Here is a 7,368-nt window from a genome sequence, read left to right as displayed (position 1 = left end):
AATGCTCAAACTACCACACAATTGCACTCATCTCACGTGCTAGTAAAGTAATACTTAAAATTCTCCAAGCCAGGCTTCAACAGTATGTGAACCGTGAAACTTCCAGATGTCCAAGCTGAATTTAGAAAAGGCAGAGGAACCAGAGATCAAATTGCCAACATCCGCTGGATCATCAAAAAAGCAAGAGAGTTCCAGAAAAACATCTATTTCTGCGTTATTGACTATGCCAAAGCCTTTGACTGTGTGGATCACAATAAACTGTGGAAAATTCTTCAAGAGATGGGAATACCAGAGCACCTGACCGGCCTCTTGAGAAATCTGTATGCAGGTCAGGAAGCAACAGTTAGAACTGGACATGGAACAACAGACTGGTTCCAAATAGGAAAAAAAGTATGTCAAGGCTGTATATTGCCACTATGCTTATTCAACTTCTATGCAGAGTACATCATGAGAAACGCTGGGCTGGAAGAAGCACAAGCTGGAATCAAGATTGCTGGGAGAAATATCAATAACCTCAGATATGCAGATGACACCACCCTTATGGCAGAAAGTGAAGAAGAACTAGAACCTCTTGATGAAAGTGAAAAGGAGAGTGAAAAAGTTGACTTAAAGCTCAACATTCAGAAAACTAAGATCATGGTATCCAGTCCCATCACTTCATGGGAAATAGATGGGGAAGCAGTGGAAACAGTGTCAGACTTTATTTTTCTGGGCTCCAAAATCACTGCAGATGGTGACTGCAGTCATGAAATTAAAAGACGCTTACTCTTTGGAAGAAAAGTGATGACCAACCAAGGCAGCATATTAAAAAGCAGAGACATTACTTCTTCAACAAAAGTCTGTCTAGTCAAGGCTATGATCTTCCCAGTGGTCATGTATGGATGTGAGAGTTGGACTATAAAGAAAGCTGAGTGCTGAAGAATTGATGCTTTTGAACTGTACTGTTGGAAAAGACTCTTGAGAATCCCATGGACAGCAAGGAGATCCAACCAGTCCATCCTAAAGGAAATCAGTCCTGAATGTTCATTGGCAGGACTGATGTTGAAGCTGAAACTCCAATATTTTGGTCACCTGATGTGAAGAGCTGACTCATTTGAAAAGACCCTGATACTGGGAACGATTGAAGGAGGGAGGAGAAGGGGTCGACAGAGGATGAGATGGTTGGATGGCATCACTGACTCAATGGGCATGAGTTTGAGTAAACTCAGGGAGTTGGTGATGGACAGGGAGGCCTGGTATGCTGCAGTCCATGGGGTTGCAGAGTCGGACATGACTGAGCAACTGAACTGAACCGAACTGAAAAAAGGGAACAAAAGAAAGAAAAAGAAAAACCATCTCTCTCCCAGACAATAGGTGATAGCTTAGCTATGTTTAAAATAAAAAAAGTGTTGCTGTCTTTCCAAAATTTACTATTTCAGATAGCCTCAACTGAGTATCATTAAACCAGGGGAGGGATGGAAAGAGGACAAAGGTCTACGATTCAAAGATCTAAGTCTTCAGGTTTAAAAGCTAAGTTTAGATGAGATCTTTGGTTGATACTTGTGCATGGAACTGATAGAAGGCACATGGAGGAGATGCCTACTGAGTTTTTGAGGGAATTGCATGGCCAAACACACCATAAGCCTAACATGCAAAAGTCTGTGACTGTTCAATGCCTGAAACAAAACTTGTGTTTCCACATCTGCACCAGCAGGAAGTAGACTCTGAAAGCAGAGCAGCCCTCAAAAGGCACACTCGCTGTTTGCTGCCCCAGCCATGGCCATGGAGCGTAATGGACGCAAGAGAACCTCCCAGAGGCCAGTTGGCTGACCTCTTCTGTTTCAGAAGACAGTCGCCTCTATTTTTGCTCAGAAGGATTTGATCAATGTTTTAGACTGTGACTTCTGAGGGTTTCCTACTTTCTGAATGGCAGTTTTAATTACAGGTTTCCTATTCTTACTCCAACACTGTATATGTAATGTGACGGGGCCAGATAAGTAGCCTTTTAGTTTCTGGTTTGCAAGATCTTGTAACATCACATCTGGACTCACACAGGGAGATTACATATCACCCAAAATCTTGATTCTGAGCTGGAGACAATCCCAAGATAAGATTTGAGTGTACCTTCTTTTGGGGACAGAGTGCATCCTATGAAGAGGAAGAAGGGTACAAGTTTACTTTTAGGAGGTCAAAGGGGTAAATCATGGTAGAAACTGCTTAATTGCCCCAAAACATTAGTCTTCTTCAACTTTATAGCATTAGAACCCTTAATATTTAGCCAGGAGAGATGATCTCTTCTCTTTGTCTGTTTCTGCCTTCTTTTTCCTGGCTGAAATAGGGGTGAAGGGCTGGAGCTAAAGCAGCCATTTTGGATCATGAGATCATTTGGGAACTGGAGATTATGCCAGGCAGAAAATTAAGGAAAAAGAACTCGAATCCCTGCTACTGTGTAACACTTTACAATCTATGAACCACTTATCTAGCTTTATATGAAAGAGAAATAAATTTCTATGTTGTTTAAGCCACTGTTTTTGTTTGTTTGTTTGGGATCAGGAGAGAAGAGCAAGGATAGTTCGGCCTGCTTCTCTGAAACCTAACTAGTACATGAGAAATTACTTTCTTGAGTTATCTCAATTTCCCTGGAACAAGCATATTTTAGAGGCTGAAGACCAAGAAAATTCAGAGACACTATGAATTAAAGTAAATATGATACCACCTTTCCTTATGATACATAAGTTAGAGGAGGGCCCCATGCACAGAGTGTTCACATTCTGTTATACTACAATTTACATCATCATCAGTATCTCTAGGAGACACAAATACAAGTATCCCTTGGTCTCAAAAATTTGCTTCACACCAGTTCACTTTTAAGAAAGACCTACATTAGTACCTGTTTTCCCTAACCAAAAGAAATCTGAAGAGAAGTTTTGCTTTCTTGAACAATTATTTTACAGTGAGCTGTTTTAGAAGCAGCGTACACCTGTAGGAATAAGAATGGCACTGCCAAGCTCCTTCCAGGGGATCTGCACTCAGCACCAAACCACCATGGATGTGAACTGTGAGCATCTGTGCTGTATCTCAATTTATTTTGTGCATCTATTAGCAAGATGTGTTGTAGAGTAATTGGTTTTTGCTTCACACCACCTTAACTTAGGAAAGGTTTCTAGGAATTCTCTACTTTTGGATAGTTGGGGACAAGAATACCTATCCCTCTGTATTGAGACACTGGAGCTTCAGAAATTAAATTTATTTACTTCTCTGAGTTTTAGCCAAGGAGCTTGTCTGCAAAGCCCCCTTTTTAGATAATTGTCTGCCAAGTTGGTTTAGGAAAAATTGCCCAACTGGCAAGGAATATCTGTGCCTCTGGAAAATGACTCAATGATTCCAAACTGTTTAAAAGGTAAATCCATTCTTAATATCCCAACAATTGTTTAAATTTTGTTCCCATCTAGTTTGGTATAAATCTATTTTTTCTTAACTCCTAATATCCTCATTGACTTCAGTTTTTGTTTAGAAATTTTAATATTTGATTTCTTCCAAATGATATCTTATTAGTTCGATGCTGTTGCAGCTTACCTCTGATGCACATCATTATTTAATCACTTCAGTATAGCATTGATTTAATGATTTTGCTCTTGGTTACCAAAATATTGGGGCTTCCCTGGTGGTGCAGAGGTTAAAACATCTGCCTGCAATATGGGAGACCTGGGTTCGATCCCTGGGTCAGGAAGATCCCCTGGAGAAGGAAATGGAAACCCACTCCAGTATTCTTGCCTGGAGAATCCCATGGACAGAGGAAGTTGGTGGGCTACAGTCCACGGGTGGCAAATAGTCAGACATGACTGAGCGACTTCACTTTCACTACCTAAATATTACTAGTTTCCTTCCATTTCCTCTCTTGTACAATGATAGTGCTTGTTTATAAAATTTCTTTGAAATTACTAAGGGGAAAGAGCTACATCAGGATAAAGTGCTGTGTTGTTCTTCCCTTGGAAATATGCCTGGACTCAAATTTGAACTTGGGGTATAAATTGTAAAAGATTCTGCCAAGAGAATTCCAGTTCCGATAGGCAGTGCTAGATGAGTCTCTGCCTCCAAGCCAGGTCATTATGCAACTTGAGGGAGAGATGGGAAAGGAGAGTCAGGCAGGAGAAGGACAGGGTTTTTTATTCTATCATGAAGAAAACGAAGTTGAGTTCCATTTTCCCCTCTCTCCCTCCTTTCTCGCCTCCTCCTTTCTTCCTTTTTCCCTTCTTTCTAAAGTATCTAATTTCTTCCTTCCCACAACCTCTCCTCCCTTCCTGCTTTCCTTCCACCCACAAATACTTAGTGAATCTGGTGGCAGTTAATCTTCAGAGATGCTATCCACAGTGAATTGGAGAGGTCATATGCAGGCACTCCGGACCACAGACTTAGCTCAACTCGTAGCCAATAGCCAGCCATACATGTCAATCATGTCTTTTAGATGACACCAGCCCCATATGCTACCTGACTGCAAGCATGAAAGATTTCCATTGAAGGACCACGCAGCTGAGCCCAGTCACATGGGATAGTGGGATTTTAATGAACTGTTGTTTAAAGTCACCATGTTTTAGGATGGTTTATGGTGCATCACAGATCATTAAAATGAGCATTTATTTACTATGAGCCAGGTGTTGTTTTAGAATCTGGAGGTGAACAAAACAAAAATCTGTTCCTTTATGAACCCACATGCTAGTGGGAGAGATACGCAATGAAAAAGATAAATATGTGAATAATGAAGCCAATAAGAGAAAATAAAGTATAGTAGAAAAAGGGAGTATGAAGTATGGGAGTTTGGGAAAAGTTTGATCAGGTTTGCTAAGGAAGGCTCACTGAGAAAATGATTTCTGAGTCATGAACCAAGAGCAGGGCAGGTGTAGCTGGTGCAGAGTGCAAATGGCTGGTGATGAGGTTGAAGAGGGTGGGGGCACACAAATTTGCAGGAAAGACATGATGGCAGCTTGGATCTAGGTGGTGGTCACAGCAAATGGTGAGGAAGAGGTTGAATTCCGGCTTATTTTGAAACTATCAGTGATGATGGACTGAATTTGGGTTGGGAGAGAAAGAGAGGCATCAAGCATGATACCACGGTCTCAGCCGCTGGAAACTGAAGACACTATTAATTGAGATGAAGGACAAAATAGAAGGAGCTGTCTTGGGGAGAATATTTTGTGTTTATTAATTTCCTAATTTGTGCCCTTCCTCCCTCCTTTCCTTCCTTTTTTCGTTCTTGTTGAAGTGGGATGTCTCACTACCTAGTTTGAGATGCAAATTGTGTGCCCAGTCAGTTGACAGAGCACCTCATTGTTTGTATTGGCAATAGTAGGAAGCCCAAAAGGAGAAGCCGGTCTTACCCCTCTAAATCTGTAGCCACCATTTTATGTCTAAGGATCTCAAGAGTATAAATAAGAGTCCAGTCCAGTCTGGGCCTCTCTTAGTATGCTCTCTGGGCAGAGAGATGCTGGTGGCTGAGTAAAGTTTGGCCAACATGGATCCTATTCAGAATCTGGAAACTACTCAAAGTCCTTTCCTCTAGTATCAATCTCAGGTCCTTGGATGGCCTGCCTTGTCTTGCAAAAGCATCTTTCTGAGGGCTAGCCCATTCAACCAGAGCTATGCTCAGTGATGGATACTTTTGACCAAACTGCCAGGACAGTTCAGAACACCTGGTGCCCCTCCTTCTGTTGCTCCCCCAAGGAACAGTAGGCATCTCATGGACACCCAGCAGCAGAGATTTGGACTAAGGAGCGATATTGCCACAAGCTAACTTAGAAACTTGGCAGAGGAAAAGTTGGATCAGTGGTTGAGTCTCTCTGATGGAAGGTAAGAATTTCAGGTCCCAGGTAGTGCTAATGGTAAAAAAACTCACCTGCCAATGCAGGTTAGAGGCAAGACATGCCAGTTTGATCCCTGGGTCAGGAAGATCCTCTGGAGAAGGGAATGGCAATCCACTCCAGTATTCTTGCCTGGAGAATCCCATGGACAGAGGAGCCTGGCAGGCTGCAGTTCATAGGGTTGCACAGAGTTGGACACAACTGAAGCGACTTAGCATGGGAAGCAATTCCAGAGTCAGTCAAGCCTGGAGAATAGTGGTAGTACCTGAACTGCTCCAGATCCTCCAGTGTACGCTCTCTGAGTGTGCTCAGTCGTGAGGACCTTACACCCTAGCTGGTTTCAGGGCTACAGGGTTATAGTCCTGGATGTATTGCTAAATGTATAACAACTGGCTCCCCCAGGGAGTGGGGGTTGGGAGGAAGCATTGATTAGTAGAGTCTATCCATTTTTAAGGCGTAAATACTCTCACTATGATTGATTTCAAGCTAACAATGTGGACATCACTGAAGGCTGAGTTGGTAATCCATAGTGGCTCACCATTATGTACAAAATTTCCCCCATACAGCAACAATAGATGTAGATAACCTCCGGAACATAGATAATAGTAAAATGTGAGAAAATAATTAGTAGGTGATGACTTTCAAGGGTTTATTGTCTTTGTTTTTAATATAATTATTTAATTAAAAGTTTACATAATTCAATATTTAATGATTATAATTGGCTTGCACAATTTCTGAAAAATTTACCATCAATTCTTGCAAGCCATTATGAGTGACTTCCAAAATACCATGGGTTTATAGCTATTACCAGCCAACTCTTTCGTCCACATACACACACACACACCCATACCCACTTCCCTGGTGTCAAGCTGGCCAAATACAGTGAGTTTAGGACTGGTGCCAGCCTCTTCTGACTTGCTGGGGATCTGACCACCTGGTAATGCTTTCTATCAAGGACAAAGGAATGCCAGTTGCTCTCCTGCCTCCTGGGAATTTTATTGTCCAGACCCTGAGTCAGGCCACCATGAGATAACTCAGGGAGGCTCAGAGAGCAGGAACTTGAACTTTAATCCTTTCCCTCCCAGGAGGCATTGAACTCTCAGGCAAACAGGTCTTCTACTGCCACAAGGCCTAAGTCTGCTTATGAAAGAATGGGGGAGGTTTTCACCAGGAAGGGGTGAGAGAAGAGAGAAGGGAAAAAAGCAGCCTACTAAAACTTCTTCCCAAGGGGTTTCCCTGGTGGCTCAGATGGTAAAGAATCTGCCTGCAATGAGGAAGACCCAGGTCCAATCCCTGGGTTGGGAAGATCCCCCTGGAGAAAGGAATGACAACCCACTCCAGTGCTCTTGCCTGGAGGGTTGCATGGACAGAGGAGCCTGGTGGGCTGCAGTCTATTGTGCTGCAAAGAGTCAGACACAACTGAGCCGGCTAACATACGGACAAAACTTCTCCTAGGACAAAGGGCCTAATTGTCCTACATTTATGCAACTAAGGGAGATGATGAGAGACTTGTCACTGAGCAAGGAGTACCTGC

The sequence above is a fragment of the Ovis aries genome, chromosome 1 (assembly GCF_016772045.2).
Source record: "Ovis aries strain OAR_USU_Benz2616 breed Rambouillet chromosome 1, ARS-UI_Ramb_v3.0, whole genome shotgun sequence".
Classification (NCBI taxonomy): domain Eukaryota; kingdom Metazoa; phylum Chordata; class Mammalia; order Artiodactyla; family Bovidae; genus Ovis; species Ovis aries.
This window is presented reverse-complemented; position numbering follows the sequence as displayed.